At 41.7% G+C, this 19,954-nt stretch overlaps 1 long non-coding RNA gene across 1 annotated transcript; it reads right to left on the reverse strand.

The window, feature by feature from the left end:
* Positions 1–18: 18 nt before the first annotated feature.
* LOC128907291 (uncharacterized) lies at positions 19–19,577 on the reverse strand. Its single transcript, XR_008465550.1, has 3 exons — positions 19,277–19,577; positions 13,869–13,968; positions 19–5,812 (listed from the first exon to the last, which is right to left on the reverse strand). It is a non-coding gene; the product is annotated as an uncharacterized LOC128907291 (long non-coding RNA).
* Positions 19,578–19,954: the final 377 nt, after the last annotated feature.

Here is a 19,954-nt window from a genome sequence, read left to right on the forward strand (position 1 = left end):
TAGTTAAAAATCCATCTTTTCTCCAATATAAGACGGGGAGAAAAACTGCAGAACTTCACCACAATGTGGTATAAGTGCAAAGAACGAGTAGTCAGAGGTTTAGCTGCGATAATTTACTACTTCTTGAAGAACCCACTTTCTTTCATGATATACGATACCAAAACCAGTATGAACAGAAGACTCTGAACACTGGAATCCTGATGGTCTGGGGTACTCCTTGTTTTTAAATTAAACTGCTTTTGAAAGCATTTGTATTGGAGCTGCTCTGTTTTTATTCTCCTTTCTATTTTGTGTGGGTTTTTTAATTAAAAAAAGCCCTGACCATCACCACTGCTGGGACTTGCAACAAAGGCCCATCTTCTCTCCACTCTGAAAAGATGAGAGATGGAACTACAACCCCAATGACTTGCTGCTCATTGATTATACAGGGGTTTTATTGGAAATTCTCTGTGAAATCTGATAAATTTTTTCTGGAGTGTGGCCTCGAGGGCAGTTGAACGTACCATTCCAGATACGCAAACACGCAGAGCCTGAACTTGAACCTTTGAAATGTAAAACAGGATTTATTAAATTGACTCACGAATAGGTGCTGTGCCTAGGTACCGCGTATAAACGCTGTACAGGGGAAAAAAAATATGAGAAATGCACACTCCTTGTGATGTTTATATAAAGTGCCTTTTTTTTTAAATAAAAAACCGTGAGATGCAAATAACGAGGATTGCTTCTACATGTAAATATTCTTGTCCTAAAGAAGCTATAACATCTATATCAAAACTTGATTTACAAGTAAAAAATATTTCTTGAAAAAGCTGTGAGTCTGTTCGAGGCTCAATTTTGTGTCATGTAAAATCTCTAGGGTGTGACAACAGGAAATTTTATTTGCTATGAAAAAACCCTGTATTTTCCTTAGTTAAAAAACAAAACAAAACAAAACAGGCACAATGAAACCAAAGGCATTCCAAAACTAAAGATGTCCTGCCATCTCATCTAACTGGAAAAGAAAATACTCATGACATGCAGGGAAAGAGTTTTTCATCTCTCTTGAGGGACGGAGCACATCTAACAGTGGTTTATAGTATTATTTTCTTGAGAGAATTAAAGAAATGAGGTGAGACCATTCAACCAACTAAGGCCAGTAATGCAGAAACACTTTCTCTACCCACATCTTTCTTAATTGGCAATAAATTAAATTAATTTTCCACAAGTTGAGTCTGGTTTGCCCTTGATGGTAACTGGCAAGCGATCTCCCTATCTTAATCCTGCCCCACCAGCTTTTTCCTCCCCTTTCCCTGCCCTGCGCTCCTGCTGAGGGGGGATGAGAGCGGCTGGGTAGGCACGTGGCAGCCACCCGAGGCCAGCCCACCACAATATGGCGTGTGGCGTAGCGCAGCCCTTCCCAGCCCTTAATAAATTCACAAAACCCAAAACCGAAACGCCACAGCCCTGTTGTTACGACAGTCTCCGACAAGTTGCAAGCCCAGAACGTTTTTGGGTGTGCACTTGCCTGCATTGAAATAGCCTTTCACATGCCCTTTGGCCAAGTTTGCTTAAAAAAAAAAATAAAAAATTGTGTAACGGTGGCACCTGCGGGAGCAGAATTCATGTGTTGAAGCTCAGCCAGTTGGAAGGCTGATTCTGGAGTGAGATCTGATTCTAGAGGTAGGTACAGCAGATGCAAGCAGGCGTTGCTAAATTACTTGCGCTTAAACAGCTGTTTGCAGACCTTGGTATTTCCCTCTGGATGGAAGTAGTGATTCCTGACCGCAGTTTTGTCACTGGTAAGATAGGGAAGATAACTTTCAAGCCTACAGCGGGCTTCAGCTAATGAGATGCACGGTGCTATAGGAGTGGAAAGTACTGTCAGGAGACCACGGCTACGGCTGGGGCCAGTCGCGTGTGTTGGTGCGCTTTCCTTACAGTACTGCATCTAATTCCTGACCACTTGCGCATGAATCCACGCCAGGGGTTCCTACTCAAGTGATGATTTTCTGACGGCCTGAAGTATTCAGAAAGGCCCAGGAGTGAGTACTTTCTCCCCAGCTTGCAACATTTAGTATCGCCACTACTGCTATTATCAAACTACTCAAGGTTGGAGGAGAGGATTGTTCATACACATTTATTTTCCTTTTTTTTTAAATGGTAGTTTTGGAAACAGAAAAATAATGCAAATGAACCGACGATTTAAAGCTACTAGCCTGTCACGTAAAAAGATACATAGCTTCTATGTGTTTATCGGTAAAGAGACTGTAGCTGTGCCTGTGGGAATGTTTAAAAATAAGGCTTAATCTCTCACTGCCTCTGAGCTTCAATATATTCCAGTAATGTGGCAATTAAAAGATAATTATGAAGTCCTCCTAGAAATAATGGTCAAGCATCTTTAAAAGCCATAGACGGTTAGCAGTTGAATGATCTGTATGTGTGAATTACCGCCAACGTGTTCAAGACGCGTTTTAATAAATTACATAGATGGAGAGTCATTATCTGAAGAAATTAAGCTTGATTAAAATAAACTGTGGAGCGCATTTGGAAATGGAAAACTTGCCCCAGATATGGCCCGATGTTTTAAAATGAGGAGTTTCTACAACTTAATGCAAGTTACTTGCTTTGATGCTGTGGTGATGAGGACTGTGTGGATGAAGCTCCAGTGTGCTCCAGCTGCAGCAGGCCCAGCGGTCTGGGCTGCCCCGGCCAAAGCCATTGCCAGGACAGGCCTTGGAAGCCTTTTACTCAAAATCCACAAAAATTCAGTGCAGTTAACAGCCCAGAAGAACGTATTGCTTCCTGTTGTACCTGGTGCACAGACCACGTACAGTTTGAGTTGCAGGTGGGACTCCTCAGGATCTGGACATCTGCCGCGGTGGCAGGAGAGGATGTCACACAGCACGAGCGACTGAGCAGAACGCAGTGGCTTTCAGGGGGGGCGGGCATGGTTCGGGGTAACATTTTTGGAGAAGTCAACTATGTCCTCGAAGCAGCAGCATGAGGTGATTTGGGTCCCACTTTGTTGATGCAATGCTGCAGGCCACGCAGGGAAGGCCTCTGCTAACGGAGGACTCTGGGGAAGGGGAAAAAGTGCTCACCAGGGAGAGCAAAGCGCTGGAAGGGCCTTGGGATGGGTACGTATGGAAATGTCACAGAATGAAATGCGTGTCTCTCCCCCCTCTCCCCTCCTCCCAAGTTAGGTGCTATAAGATAGGCTTGCATTTTGCATATTATTTATTACTGTTTATATACTTCATACTCAATGCCTTCCAGGTAATTTAAAAGGGCGGGCGGGGGGGGGGAAGTCTTTCCAGTGGTTATGTACTTTGAGTCATTATTTCCAGTGCAACTAATGAAAGAACACCAGAATGGGAGTATTCACCTGTTCCGGAAATCCTCTTGGAATCCATTTGTAGAGAAGCAGTTCTTGTAAAACAAGGTGAAACAAGTCTGCCACGAGTCAGGGAGGAGGACGCTGGAGCAGACGGCGCCGGCAGGAGAGATGTTCTAGCTCAGATTAGACACACGTGGCAGGAATGATCAAAGTGCAGTTGCTGCATCCTTGAGGAGGAAAATGGGTCTGGATGGCCAGGTCCTCTTCCGACAGCCTTTGATGATACAGTGTGATTGCAGTGGGGTTAAAGGTAACTCCCAATTTGCAGCAGGAGAGCTGGTGCCGACAAGTGGTTCATGTCTCCTGTGAGAACTACCTCAGCTCTAGCAAAAGGTCAGGCTACCTGAGGGGAGGGGAAGGCTGTTGCAGCCATCGGAATTGACTGGTGGAAATCTTTGGTTCTCTGATATATGTCTGTCTGCGTTGCACCGTCAGTTCCTGCAGCCTTTCCTTGTTTTCTCCATCTGCCCGTGACTCAGTCTGACTCAACAGACTTTACGCCTTGACAGGTTTCCAAGCCCAACACCAGTAGTAGTCAAAAAAGCAAACTGCAGAAGTGTTTATCTCGAAGATTAAAAAATTTGGAGATTCAAAAAAACAACGACAATACAAACATATGCCCGGTGGTTTGGTCTGTCTCGTGTGTTTAAGGCTTTTTTAACACAGCCCAACCCACCCACGCGCTGGCAACATCACAGCCCACGCTCCCCGTGTGCAGCATAAGGCTGCTCTGGCAGTGCTTCACTGTAGGAGTTTTTGCCGCCTGCTTGGGGACATGGAATTTCTAAGCTTCTCCTGAAGTTTCAAATGAATGTTGTGTTGTCCTCAGCCCACAACCAGCTCTGCGCTCTTACATCTATTCCAGCTCTCGCTGCCTTCCTTGGCCCGACTCTGCAGTCCCAGCTTCGTGCTTACTGGAGCTCTAAGGGTTCTTCACCCTCTCGTGGGCTTTCACCTGGTTCTGCCTGGGTTTGGTGGAGCTCCACAGGTGAGGAGGTGGAGAGAGCAGAGGCCACCAAAAGCGAGGGAGTGTGAGTGGCGCTTCCGACTCTGCTCCAGCTGAGTTTAACCCACCTCACCGAAAAGCTTCTGTGACCCTCAAGCAGGGCTGTAGCTTCTGCTACACTATTCGTCAGCCCCAGCTGAAAGAAGGCAACTCGTGCGGAAATGCGATGTTGCTTTTGTGGTTTTGCCAGCATTTTCCTGTGATACAAAATACGATAAACACACTTCTCTTTTTTTTTTCTAGTGCCTAGGTAACTGGCAGGTACCATTTCAAGACTGTTCAATGTTAACAGTTTCTTTTCCACCTACCATTTCAAAACGAAAGCAAAAAGCAATTGGTTATTGGTAGAAAAACTGTATTTCTGGGCAGCTGGTAAAACTAATGACTCAATTCTGTAAGACACTCACTCGAGCTAGTGCTGCCATTAGCGTTTTAAAGGCTGTTCTAGGTAAACAGTGTTTTAATAAATTTTAAATAACTCAAATATTTTTTGCAATAGAAAAGTAAATAAAAAGCATATTCTATCCTTGAGGGAACTGCTAAGCTTTAAGTTAGTGAAACAAGTTGTAACCCCTCTAGAAGCAGTTTTATTGCTGGTGTTGCACTGGACATTGTTGCTTATTTTTCAGCAGACAACCAAGTGGAGATGTCACAAACAGACAACTTGTGGCTCTCGTAATATCTATAAACAATTTTGGTTATGCTGCCAGTTAAGAAAGATCAATGGGCTGCTGCTTTTTTTTCACAGCAAGACAACCCAGTGAAAACTGATGCTGCACAGATCCCCCCGAGGATAACAGGACGCAGCGTGCACTCAGGTGAGCAAGGCAGAACTCTTCACAGGATGCGGGGTGTAACTGGTATAGGCTTTCTGCCGGAGAAGTAAATCTGCTCTCAGCCAAATGGGTCTTAATGAGAATCGCTCAACCGGCAGCACAGCCTTTGTGCTGTGTAATAGAGAGGAATTTTGGGTCTGAACCCTTAGGTAAACAAGGCAAGAGAAATTCTACAGTCAGCATCATCACCAGGTTCTAAATTGCTCCTCTAGCAGGCAACTCCAGCTACGTCGCTCAAATACGGCCGTTGTGATTTCCTTTTATGCATCCAGGACTTTTCAGGTTTGGCCTTTGTTGAAAGACATTTTTCTTTTTCTTCTCCTGAACTAATTCAGGTTCGTGGTATCAGTGTTTAATAGGCAGTCACAGCACTGAGCTTTTCTCTGCAGTCAGGAGGACTGAACTGCTGGTTTTGTTTAACCCGTTTCAGTTTTAACTCAGGCTCAGATCCTTCCGTGAATGCCAGTTTCATCCGTAAAGGAGGTAGATGTTTCAGAAGCAACTACATCTGAGTATGGGCTACTGAGATCATTGCAGGGAGGCTGGTCACTGCTGGAACTTCTTTCTTCTACCTGGTTCCCAACAATCACCTGTCTGTAATGTGTGGAGAGAAAAAAAAAAAAAAAGGTACAGTTAACAGGGACATCTGTTTGGAAAAGAGACAGCAGCAGTTTCATAAGGATGTACATTATCAAATTTTTACAAAGTATAGAAATTGGTTCTTCTAACACAAAGACACTGAATCCAGCATGAGCGATGCTTTGGACTTTATCCACCATGAAAATCACGTCCTTACCAAGAAATGGAGTATGATCAACAGCAAAACGGTGAGCTATGGGCGATATTTGGTGACTCCCCCCTTCCCCTTCAAGACGGGACCTTCACTCCAGCCCTTAAGCGTGGTTCTTTAGCTGCATTTGTAAAGAGGAAACTAGAAACTTTGTTACGACTTGCTCTGTACTGAGGGTGACGGGAACTGTCACGGCCACTTCTGAGGAAGAGAAGGGGAATAATGAGCTTCGTGTGGCTGTGAATGGGTGTACAAGGGACACGGCCACACTGGGGGCAAGAACAAGAGGGATGTGTGATATCTGGGGGAGACTCCTTGACACTGGGGTTGGGAAAAAGCAAGACACAGCTCTAAAGGGTGGTACAGATCAGAGCAAGAAAATGGAACAGACTAAAAAGGAGTGGGTAGGACTAGGGTAGCAAGAAATTTCCAGTGTACAAATAATAACAGCACAGAGGTGTATGGTTCTGTTGGAAAAAACAAGTTAGCGATGGGGTGGAGGGGGCAATGACACAAGAACAGCAGAGCGCACCCTGCCTCCTCCTCCCTGAGCCTTCCTTCCAGCAGCTTCCCAAACTTCACCCTTAAAAAATAAATAGCTGGCGAGTCCTGGCTTAGAAGCACTAAGTTCAATTCAATATGGCTAAATGCAGGATCCCAACAACTACAATTATCCTCAGGGCTTCAAAGGTGGGGAGGAAAACTACACTGGGAAGAAAAATGTAACCCAAAATTGAGAATGAAAATGGAATAATTTTGAAAAGTCTTATTAATGTCCTGGAGCCACGGCTTCCAAAGAAGACATCTTTGACTAAAACCCACATTTGTTTCAGTGGCTATACAAATGTAAGAAAATATAAAAACCAAGATAAATAGGATGAAAAGGAAAATACTTTTAATTATTTGGAGGAAGGAAATTATCAACTTTATAACTTCAAACTTATATTGATTAATTGCTAATGAAAGCTTAAAATATCTGTGCCTGACAAGACTAACACAGCAGGAATTTTGCTTAATGGTAATTAAAAAAAAATGAAACAAAACCCAAAAATCTCAGCCACAGGCCCACCACAGGACAGAGGCAGGCAGGTTTGGGGGTTTTCTTTGCTATGATGTAGGCACATTCAAGAGATCTCTCTTCTCTCTGTTTGACAGAAGCAAGGCAAAAATACTCTTACCAAAACAGGATGTTTTCTTTCCAGTCCATTATGTAGCTAAATACCATGAGCTAGCTATCCATATTTTAAAATCTGCTGGAGAACTTGCATCCCAGAGACCTGGAAACTGTTTGAGGAGAACTGCGTCTCGCTCTTGTTAATTGTTAACCATCCCTGGAACAGCAGGGAAGTTTGAGGAGGCTGGAAGAGCCCTAGTGTCCCAGTATTCAAAGAGAGCGAACTGGTCAAGCCAGGTCACCGTAAGGCAGTGCAACTGACCTCAGCGCCAGGCAAAATCATGGAATTAAAGCTAAGATAAGATACAACTGAAAAAGTATTTCAAAGGACAGAAAAACTAATTCCAGACAGTATGGTTTTATAGACAGATGGGTTGCATGTGGTTTAGTTTATGTCCTTTGAGAGTGAGCTGACATAATCTCAGACTGCCCAGACTGGGCATTCTGCACCCTCTGAGGAGATAATGTTGGATTTGATAATACGGTTGTTGACAGAACACTACTTCAATGCATGGCTCAAGAGTTATTTCACTCTTTTGATTGTCACTTGTCACTATTACAGGGAAGCCTTTTTGTGCCGTTTAAAACCATTTAACAGTTTGAAAACAAAAAGCCCCGTCATTTCAGGTTGTAGGAGAAAGGGCAAGAACTAGGAAGAACTTCAGAAAGCAACGGAGAGTGCCTTAATGCTAACACAGACAGCCCGCTTCCCAGCACCTGAGCAGTGCAGTCCCCGGCACAGCCCACCAGGATGGATGTTTGCCAGCTGGCACCAGACTTGGAGAATGTTTGATCAGCAGACGCAGAGGGCATGTTCTGACCTCAAGTTCAGCAGATGGTGTTCTCTCAACTGCAGAGTCTCAGTGCATGGGAGTTCTGTAAGGACACCGGCTGCTGGTAAGCAACCGCTATTCCTGGCCTTGAGTTCACACATACATTCATACAGTGGCTGGTGCTAAACGAAATCCCAGCCCTTTGGTTTTCACTTGGAGATCAGCTATCTCTGAACAACCTCAGCACCACCCTACCAAGTATGGTACCAATCCCAGGCCTCTCGCCAGTGGCATGCTACCTGCTAAAAGGTACGGAGCATGTTTCTTTAGGTGACAGGAGTGAGAATGCTTTCCTGTAAAAACACTGTAATTTGAGCTCTGGTGACTGAAGTCTTACAATAGGCTTTGACAGTTCATAGCTAACCACGTTCACAGCCTCTGCTCCTGTGGGTCTGACACCTGCTTACATCAAAGGGAGCTGGTTCTGTCAACATAAAAAGAGGAAGTTCTCATAATGATGGAGGTGTGAAAGACAGCTTCATCCCTTGAAACCAGAGGCTCGAGAATAGCAAGATTTTTTATCTGCTGTTTGAGATTAAATTCAGAAACCGTACTGGGGAGAAGCTGGGACAGATCCCCAGGAACACTGTATATGGGAAGCCAGCTGTAAAGACTTTGCTGTCTCAGCATCTTCTGATATAAGGAATGATGCTGTAATCCATGCAGACAAGCCATGTAGACCTCAAATACTGGTCTTGCGAGAGTCTCGACCATGAGATTTCAGTAGCATTGAGAAACCAGGTTCTTTCTGAGCTCTTAGCCAATCTTGGCTATGAAGTTCAGCATGCCTGCGTGTGAGAAAATATGATTACTGCTAGTGAGACACAGTAGATAGAGATCACAGTTGAGTATATATTAAGTGAGTTTATACACTAACAAATTACCTTGATTCCAGGAAACGGTCTATTGTGATAGGAAAGAGAGGGATGAAGAAAGTAGAGAACAGGAGCAGCTGCCTTAAGAAAGCAGAAAATAGGAGTGTGGTCTGCTTAGCCAGAGAAGTGCCTCTCATGAGGATCTTCTTACTATAGTATTAAAAAGGACTTCCTCTCCCCAAAGACAAGGTAGCATGCCCAGGTAGAGCTATGGAGCTATGACACAACTTACTGTCATCTGAAGGAACATGGTGCCTTGAGTGTCAGATTCATTGCCTTCGTATACAGGAATAGGTACTGGTACTTTTTTGTTATTGTAATACATGGTGGTTATATTGTTCACTAATGAATATTACAGACTCGAAGGTAAGCAAAAAAAAAAAACCCAACAAACTTCTGAAGACTATCTGCTCTCATGTGAGATCTACGGTATTGCTATAGATTTTTTTTTTCTGTCCTAGGAACCAAACCCCCTGAGCTGTCAAATATCCAAATTAGTTCCCCAGTTCCAGGAATGAAGCAGCTGTTGCAATTGATCTGGATGGAACAAAGAATTGAAAGAGCACATGAACAATGTACAGTTTGTCCACCAAACCAGTGGTTATCTGTCTGTCCATGAGGGAAACTCTCACCTGCGAATTGAGAAGAAAGCTGGCCACAGAACAAGTGTTTTCAAGTCAACTCACACATCTCTGTCAGGCAAGTAGTATCCTCAAACTATGTCACCATATGCCCCAGAAATGTTGGGTAAAAGTTGCTGGTAGTCAGGGGAAAAAAGTGTCTAAATGCTGAATTTGGTTTCTTATTGCAAGAAATCTGTCTGAAGCCAGCAAGGCTCATGCTGCCAAGGAGTCCAGAGTCCTTTGATTGAGCCTGAGGCTACTACGACAGCAAGAGATGTGGATAAAGGATGGGACATGCAGGTCTTCCAACTCTCTGGGTACCCAATTTTTTTTTCTACATTATACTGTGTGGCAGTAAGGTGATAGCCAGGAGATTTTGGATGCCCACAGTGGTCTCAATTACGGCTGTCAGGAATGCACAGTCTCCAGTGAAATGCATAGGAAACCGAGGTGTCCTTTGGAGAGGTCCACGAAGGAACTTTCCCTGCCCCCTTTCACCACATTTAGATCCGGCCTTGGCTGGGAACTGTGTCCCCTTCCTCTAACCTTAATTTTTCTGTATAATTTCGGCTGGTAAGAAACATAGTTGACGCAAATATTAATACTGGCTCTTGATTACAGCAGTGTGGTAATCAACTGCCTTGCCATGCTAATGCGTTTGAAATAATTGGTCCCATGCCCCAAACCTTTTTTTTATTTCTTTCTTTCTGTAGGGATAGTGTAACGGTGACAAAAGGGACTGGGACATGGATTCTTTGTGCAGCTCTCTTGCAAGCACCAACCCTCCCCCATCTCCCACACTCACTCATCTGACTTGGCACCAAATTACTTTGAATTGCAAAGAGCGTGGTGCAATCAGATCATGGATTCAGGTCCAGGACCTCTCAGTGTCTAAGGATTATGCTGTGGCATAACTAGATCTAGTTGTTGCATATGCCTTTCAGAAGACGCTGACTTCTTTTGTGTGTGGATATGCAGGCAAAAATCAGCAGACTATACTGTGATAGATGGCATGCCCTCGACAAAATAGGAAGGCCTTGATGTACACAGTGCTGGAAGAGAGATAATCACTCCATGTTATACGAGGCCAAAATGTCACCTTCAGGGACCCAGAGATCCAGCTGACACATGGCGGTGGGGGTTTGCTCAATGGTCGACTGAAGCAAGAAGGTACACTCTTATGAACTACCAGACTTGAAAGCACACTTGTGTCACCAGGCAGTTGAGCAAGCTGGAAGAGTACACGCTTCCCTGGATGCCCCTGGGCTTGACAGAGAGATGGATGAGGACAGAAACAGTGAAGGTAAAAGTTCTCCAGCCTTGACCAGTGACGTATCTGTACGTTTGTTAACTGAATATATCAGAATTATCATGGGAAAAGAGACAGGAGATTTCAATACAGAAATTAGATTACTGTCATGCCAAGGGTAATGGAAGGATTACATAAAAGGAAGATGACAGGGGAGGATGATGGAAGTTAACAGGAAGATCTTTCAGGCACCACACTTCGTTTTATTGCTGGAATTGAGAGAAGTGTAATTGGAGTGGGGGTTAAAAAACAAATGGAACCCAATCAAAAAGGGCAAGTTTGGGTTTTTCTGCGGGAGTGTGAACAGTCTCTTCAGACACCTAAAATTTTTTTCTTATATTACGTTTCAAGCCTAGAAAAATGGTAAGACAGAATGGTTTCAAAGCCTAAGCAAATGTCATCCAATACTGCTTTCCATTAATGAGTCATGGGCTCTCCACAAAACATTCCTAGACTTGCCTTGTTCACAACAGCTCTTTCGATGGACAAAAATAAATATATTAGAGATAAATATGGATATTCCTAAGCCAGGTATTTCACTCAGTAACATGACGCAAAAGTGAAAAATTTAAAAAAATTAATAGTTTTATTTAAATCTTCCAAACACTCTGAGATTTTCATGTATATAGACTTTTCCTGCCAGTTTTTTAGGAACAGTAAATTAATGGGAACATGCCTCTGTCACCCTATAATTTTATGTCCGTTTCCATGTGTTTCTTGTATTGTTAGCTTGTCTCCTGCTTTGTAGTTTATTTGGGCAAGTTGCCTTTTTTATTGTTGTTGTTACCTTTTGTGAGCATGCCAGAGGACTTAGGGTGCCAACAAATTAGAATATTAGTGCTCTTTTTTGCTGCCATACTATACGTATTTCCCTCTACTCATTTGTGACCTAATCTTGAACCTCTGCCTAATCTGCTGAGCTGAATTTTCTGGGTCCTGATCAGACTAGGAGGTGCAGTGGGCAAACGCATCCTTGTTTGCATAAAACGTGTTTGCCAGAAAAACTAGCAGCAAGCAAAGTAAACCAAATGTAGAAAGCTGCAAACAGACACCTGTCCTCAAACAAAGTTCAAAATCACAGGCGGCATTAAAACTACATTCCCATTCAACACATGGGTGCTGCATGTCAGCAGGCGTTGCGTCTCCATCAGGCACATCCACTACAGCTACTTTCACAGGACAGGTTCTATAATCTTTTAGGAGACTGGGGTCATGCCTGTCAACAGTGAGGTATTTATGTAGCCTCTCTTTTCAGTCACGGAGGTTACAGGTGGCAATATCCTACTAGAATAGATTAGCTATTCCATCTATCTGCCTCTGGAGGATGTCTCCCTGTTTTGTCAAGCCCAGCTGTAAAAAACAGTCTGGAAGACACGAACATAGGGCTCTGAGATCTCTGTCTGCAAAGTGAGATATGCTGCACACACTCTGAGCCTGAAGATGCTATTATGCTTTACTAGGGTACCCATGAGCTCAAACCCAACTCTGTCTCCCTAATTCTGAATAGTACTCTAGTGAAATTCAAATTAAGGTAGTCAGGTGAGAGGGACAGAATCAGACCTGTAAACTTTAATCACTAATGGAATGGCCTGAGGCTAATTCCAGGAGATTCTGCCCCAGCAGAAAACCCAGTTTGACCATGTTGTCTCACTCCTAAGCTGACCAGTACTGTGAATGCTACACATCCATGGTTGCCAGGTGTTTCAAGCCATTTCACAACCACATTTCCAACTGATTAATACTCAGTCTCTAAGTGTGTTTGTAGTTTTACTGTGGGCTTACTATGCTGAAGGACAGACGTTTACAGATATGGGCCATCTTTGTAAAGGAAGGTATTGTCATAATCCTGCCAGGACTTGCAAAACAAACCAACCAACCAAACAAAAACCAAACCAAAACCAAACAAACCAAAATCAAAAAAAAGAGAGGAAAATTTGACCAGATCTTCAGCCAATTATAAATCAACAATTTCACTGAGTTAATTTAACCTACAAGAACTTAAAATTGTTTAGGGACTGAGTCATACACTTATTTGAGGCAAGAGAGATACTTGACTAACCTTCTGCATAAAAGGCCAGAGAATGATAGACCATAGGCTCCTCACAGTAAGTTTTGGATGAATACAAATGCATGCTTTTCAGCTGTTCAGTCATCAAGTAAAAAAAGAATTAATCACAACCCATTTAATAGTCTACACTAAATTGTTCCAGTGAATCATTACCCTCACATAAAAATATGTGGTACATCTCAGTTTGTGTTGCGTGAGCTTCCAGCCATTGCATTTTAGTGCAGTATTTTACCATTTTATAGTTATCGTGGGTTTCTTGAATTGGACACTATTGTTCTAAAAGATGCAGACAGTTCACAAGGGGCATCTTCGAGCCACTGCTCCTTGAGAAATTAATTGATTTGAGTTGATTTCTCTCACTGTAGGATGTGTTTCTGGAACACAAATCAGTTTTTTCCTGATTCTTCCCAATTTCTTTAAAACCCTTTTTAAAGACTGCATTTTAACATAAGTACAACATTCTTGGGATGATCTAAGCAATGGCGCGCATGCTATTATCTTCCTGCTGTCACTAATTTTTCTCTCAATTTGATCAAGGTTTACAGAATTGCTTTGGGAGCTTGTGTTCACCTGCTTTACTACCATGATTCCAATTTCCTTTTCAGGTGTGGTTTACAAGAGGTACTTTCCCACTGTGTATGTAAAACAGACACTCTTACTTCCATAGTATGCAGCCTGGATATCTGGCATAAGTAAAATGCATGTTGTTTGCCAACATACCAAGCAGCCCAGACTGCTCTGCCTTCATGGTTTACTGTTCCCCCATCTTTCTGTCATCTGCAAACCTCATCAGTTATGAATTTATTTTTATCCAGATGATTAATACAAACAGTGAATAGCAGTGGGTTGAGAGACACTCAAACCAAATAACAACATAAAAAGTGTCATCTCTGAATCACTTGAAGCAGTGAATGAATGTTTCATGCAGATTATTTTATCACACTGATCTATACTTACGTTATCTCTGGTTGTACTTACTTTACTGGAGTAGATCCAGAGCGGGACATGTACAGTAAAATAAGGAAAAGAAACGTCACAAATGCAGCAAGCCCAACCCAAAAGGCTATGACAATAGAATCTGTGGATACAACACAGTAGTTCTGTCACTGGTACCGTAGCAAATATAAAACTCAGCAATACAATTTATGATCTCTAAGAAAGGCGTGTAATTTAATTATGTCAATTCAATTAAAAGAGGAATCTGAGTGCCAATTTGTTAAAACTCTTAAGATCCTCCTAACAGTTTATTGTAACAGTGCCTGGCCAGGGCTGGGGGAGAGGCTGAGAAAAAAAATCTCATGACTAGTACTGTACATATATTTAAAAGATAATACTGAGCTCTTAGGATAGTTTTCACAATTTCATCTCTTTGCAGGGGATACGGTTCCTTTTACAACATCACAGTGCAGTAAGCAGTGTGGTACTCAAAATTGAGCTGTTACTGCTCGGTGCGCAGCCAAATCCCACTCTTAGGGGAAAAAGTACAACAACCCATGATCCTTAAGACGAGGCTTTTAGGGAGGGAATTCTAGCCTTGAAAGCATTTTCTACCAAGATAAATACCAGGGAAAGCTTGTCGAAACATGCCTGTGACCCTCACAGCACATCAGTCCAGTGGAAGAGAATGTGAACCTTCCCCTATTCAACTGCAACACTTCTGTAATCATCATAAAACAGTTCCAAATGCAGTCTACTTTATCAGGACTAGTGGTTTCTTTAAGGAACAAGTAAGTGGATTCCTAGTGGTATTGATTCACAATTGGTTTAAAACAGCCTAAGAACCTGCCACTGCTGTTATCCCTGGTTCAGATGAAAACTTTTTTTTTTTTTAATTAATAAAAAAAAAAAAAAAGATTAACTGATCCCTGATCTGGGTGACCAGAGCTAATGAGAGTCTAAGGTGGTTGGGGGAGAAAAGGGAGTTGCTCTCCTATGAATGAAGGCTAGGGGGCTGCGCAAATTATTGTCTCAGTTATGGGCTCGCTGTTAGATGGGATGAATCTGCTCCTACCCCAGTAGCACATTCAGTCACTGTTTCAAAAATGCTCCTTCCTGGGATCAGCATGGTTGTGGTGAATGTCCCAATTAAAGCCTTGAAAATGTTGTGTGTTCTGTAGGGCACAAATTGAGAAATGCCCTGAATTCATAACCGGCTACTCACTTAGAGTGAGGTGAAAAAGAAGGGTCATTGACTCCAGAGACAAATATTGACCAAGTTAAAATAAATCTTCCATCTCAAAGGACAGAAAACATTGTGTTCTTTGAAACACATCCAATATATTTGATTAGGTGTTTCTTTGTGAAAAAGTTCAGAACGTGTTGTCACCAGAGCCACAAAGAGATTAGGAAGAATTATCCCAGCTCCTTTTAAACCTAAAACTAGAGCTGATCCAGCCAGAGTGTTATCAGAAAGATGAGTTTTGGCTGGGCTACTGAGAAACAAGAATGTGAAGGGTCAGCTTATTTTATTCTTCCTCTGTTAAAAAAGTTTTACTGAGCTTTAATTCAAAGGATGGCAAATGAACATGTGAGGGCCAATATTCTGACCTGCTCTTCCCAAACTTATTATGGGAAAAAATGACTGTGTGCTACTGGCCAACCTCAACTCCTCAAGGGAGAATGAGGGGACTTCTGTTAAAATAAAACCCCAAAACTAAACAAAAAAAAAAAAGCAAGCTCATGGTCCAGAGATATTTTGAAAAGCTCAAAGTTTTGAAGCATTCAAAGCCATCGGCACAGAAATGAAGAGTTTGGATTTATAGAATTCCCTATCCGAGCTATTTCGGTTTCATCCTTTAAAAGCATCTTTAATACCATTCATAGAATTCACTGAAGCTAATCAAATTTGCTTCAGGTCTCACGGGGAGTCTGAACTCTTGAGGGATAAACAGAAACTTCTTGACTGTTTTTAAAGTCCTGCAATTAGGTTTTGTTTTTTTTTTCAATGGGGATAACATATTTTAACAATATATAAAAAGCTTTTCTATTGCTAAATTTTACAGTCACCTTTTGTGTGCGTGTGCATATGTTTTTAAATAGCCTATTAGTTCACGGGCCAATTAAGCTTTTTATTATTTTCATACAAAATTGAGAAAGCTGCACAATGCTATTAATAGAAAGCAAGACCATGACTTTATAGCTGGATTTAGATTCATTTTCATGAGCCAAACATGGTCTCACAATGCTTCAGGGACAGGCCACATAACAGAGGAAAGAAGGTGCAGAGATTCAGATCTCTGTTTTACATTAAATTAAAAAAAAATTAAACTAATAAAAAAACCCCACAAAACAGGCAAAATTGAATTAGGGAGCTATAATCATAACCCAGGGGTTATGATGAATATATGATTCATTTGGACTGATTCAGCAGCGCACCTAAACAAACGCTGAGGTCCCATTGCAGTCAAACAGCAAAGGTCTTCTGGAACATCAATACAGTGGTTATTGTAATCCTGGAGGTATCCTACATTTTGACAAATTTGGAATGTTTGGGGGTATCTGAGGGGAAATCATCACATTTCATCTGCAGCACAAAGGGGAAGGACTTGCTGAACTTATTTCATCTACATAGTTCCAAGCACATGAAGACAATAATCCCAACAGTGGCTTTTGAAGGTATAAGAATGTAAATATTATGTAAAGACAGGAAAACCTACAAAGTGTATTCATTGCTTGACTAGTGCTTTTATTCAAAACAAACTAAAAACTGACCAACTGTGGAATTATTTCCCTTGGTGTTTTCTTTATAACTTGTAACTCACTGTTCTCCCACTGGTATTTGAAGAAGGAAGAATAAAAGTACCAAGATGACGCAGTCTCCATTCCTGCTAGACTGCTGACATGGAAAAATGTCTATTTTTATAGGAAGCATAAGGGAAAAAAAAAAAAAAAAGAAAAACAGTTTCACTTCCCTGGCTATCAGAAAACCAAACCCAACGCTTTTAGTTTAGAAATTGGTACAGCCAATGTGGGCTCTTTAACAGACACAAATCATGGAGAAAAACTCCATTTTGACAAGCTGCCTAGAAATATCTTACATAAACAGCCGCCCCAGGGAACTCAAATTGCCTTAACATTAACCTGCTGAGGGGGGAAAAAAGTACATCCCAAGCTTGCATCTTTCTCTTTCTTCTTTGCCGGGGAGCTGAGCAGCTGAAATACAGAAGCCTGGCTTCTTGCGGATTTGCTTCACAAAGCTGAACCCAAAGGTGATTTCCTTTGGTGTCCAACAGGGCATGATCCCACCCTGCAGCTTTTTTGTCAGTAAAGGTCTTCACTCACAATGTTCCTCCTCTATTATGTAGCTACCCACCATAGAAACTTGCAGATAGTTCGTATCTTTGAGGCTCCGCTCCTTTGTAACTAGACCAAGTTGGAGTTACTGTAGTAGCAGATGAGATGCATAAACACAAAGTATGATTGCATAAATTGTCTCCTTAGAATATAAAAGACCTGAAAGGTGGCAGACTCCTCTACTTCTTTAGGAGCAGAGAACAACTGAAAAAAATAGTAACAGTTCAGTTTACTCTGCTTTTTTAATGGAAATAAGGCTTATGAGATCACCCATCAGCACTCAGACACACGTGTGGTAATCTCCTACATGAAACTATCAACAAATTTAAATTAAATCTAACAGAAAGGGAGCATCTTCTCTCAAAAGCACAATTTTTACAAGTTTCAAGAGAACAGGCAGCTGGGTAAAGAGAAATATCCTATAAATTGCCACAGAGGGAAATGCTGTAACACAAACTTCACTTCTATTGTGTATTATGCAATCCAAACGTTAGAAAGATGTTATTAATGAGAAAAAAGGGGAAAGGTTAGATTCCTGATTTCTGTTTTTTGCTAAGCCAGACACATGCTGGGGACTTACAGCTAGCTTAACTCAGCCATTTGGGATTTCCTTGGTGGAATTTGGGGGTAATTATGTGCCCTAACTTTAAAATTAAGAGAATTGCAGAAGCTGACCATAATGTGCCTGATCCCAGCAGCACCAAATGTTGTTCTACAGTGCCATGGAGCAAGATTTTATATATGGAAGAATTTACACCCTTACTTTAAGGCACGATGCTCTAAGCTTGGAGGCAATAAACCCTAGGCTCATTAGAGTGGACAGAAAAGCTCTTCTAGAGGCAGTGCAGAATAAGAGTTTCTGCTCCCTTTTCTTATTCTTGCTCTCCTAAGGCAAGCGAAGGACATGAAACTCCTAGCATTGTCCAGTTCAATCTTCAATATTAGAAAGACAGTTTCTTGCATTGTTAATTAGACAGACATGAAAATATTTAGAAAGACTATCACGTTTTCCTTACATACCAGATCACTATAATAACCTTGGGGAAAGCAATTTTAGTCTCTGAAACCCTATCTGAACAGTCGTAGTTGTCTTCAGTAAACTAAATAGCAACCAGTAAATCCCACAGCTTTGTCACTCAAATGAGAATAAAACCATATGTAGAGACTTTGCAAAAATCGAAGAAAAACACTGCCTACAGCCTAAGTGACTCAAACATGCCTACCTGCTCTCCCTCGATCTTCATCAACCATCCAACTATGCTCAGTTAAGTTAATCCCTCATGACATAGCTTGTCGTTTTATCTTATCAAAATCTAACCAATGCAGCTACATTAGAAAAAAAATAAATTACTCGCCGCTTTAAGTAATCATAAAAAAGACATCGCTATCTCATTGTGCAAAAACCAAGCATGAAATGGAATTAACTGTCACAGGGTGAATTTGGTGAATGCTATTTCATATTATATACCTTGAAAATAAACTTCTAAATCCAGCAGAGTCAGCTTCCATGGCAATAAAGTATTTTGACAATAACGTATATTATTACTTTATCTTACAGTTCTGTAGCACTAAGTCAAAGGAGGAAAGGTAATAGAATATGTGTTCAGCTTGATGTTCCTGGCTAGCGGAAACATACGCTTCTTCTTTTACTAAGGTTTTGAATGTTTATCAGTGGTAATGTAAGTCTTACATGCCAAGACAACAACATGATAGTCTTATGAAAAAGTCTGCTCATTCATTCAACTTTTCTGATAGTAGCATGCAGGTAACTAACACTCCAAACTACAGATTTGCAAGTCATTAGGTTTCTACTTAGCAAAAGGCTAAAAAAAAATCTGTCGTTCTAAATAAGAGTTAGTATCAGCAGTCTTATAACTTCAAATACTGAAAGATAAAGCAAAGAGTTTCAGTATTAGTAAAAATTGCTATTAGAGCATAGTCAGTTGGGAAGGCAGACATCCATCCATACAAACCATGCACATATAACCCGGCATGGTCTCTATTGCAAGGAAAATAAAAAAATAAGCCAGCGAGACAAGGTATGCAACATTTTTCCTGTACTAGATTAGCACCTACTAGTCTACAATACTTACATTTATTAACCTTCAACTTGCTTCCGTCTACTGGAATTGGATCTATATAATCCCAATAATATTCATAGGACCAAAAATACTCAGAGGAGTTTGTTCTGTTAGCCATTTCAGTAGTGCATTTTAAACCAGCTCAGAACTCCAATCAAATACTTTTTCTCATTGTACTTCAGCGCCCTCAGAAAGAGATTGCATAACTGATGCCTATGTAAATCACTCTGGGGTCCTGCAGCTCAAGGACTGCCTTGGTACTAAAAAACATCTAGCAGCAATGAATATTTATGTCTGAGAGATACGAAACTGCAGACCTTAAAATGTAATCCTCGCTTCCTGGTGGGCAATTTAGTTATTCCTCAGTGTGTTTTAAACTGAGATGGATGTCAAGTGACCCAAGAATGGGCTGGACAAGGGCCAGCTGGGTCACAAACCCTTCCCTCTTAGAAACTTGCAGGAACGCAGCGCTCTCTGGAGCTGCTGAAAACAGCTGGCCTTAAAGACATTTCTGAATTTCTCTTGATGTAAAAACGTAAGCAAGACCAGACTTCATAAACAGTGGCCACACTTCATAAATAACGGCCATATTGGAATAACATGCATTTTGCTTTGCTACTTCTTCACTCCCTCCACCCCGAAGGCAATGGATGGGACGGCAGGCTCCCAATCAAGAGGAAGGCAGACCAG

This window comes from Rissa tridactyla, chromosome 1 (genome assembly GCF_028500815.1).
Source record: "Rissa tridactyla isolate bRisTri1 chromosome 1, bRisTri1.patW.cur.20221130, whole genome shotgun sequence".
NCBI classification, from domain to species: domain Eukaryota; kingdom Metazoa; phylum Chordata; class Aves; order Charadriiformes; family Laridae; genus Rissa; species Rissa tridactyla.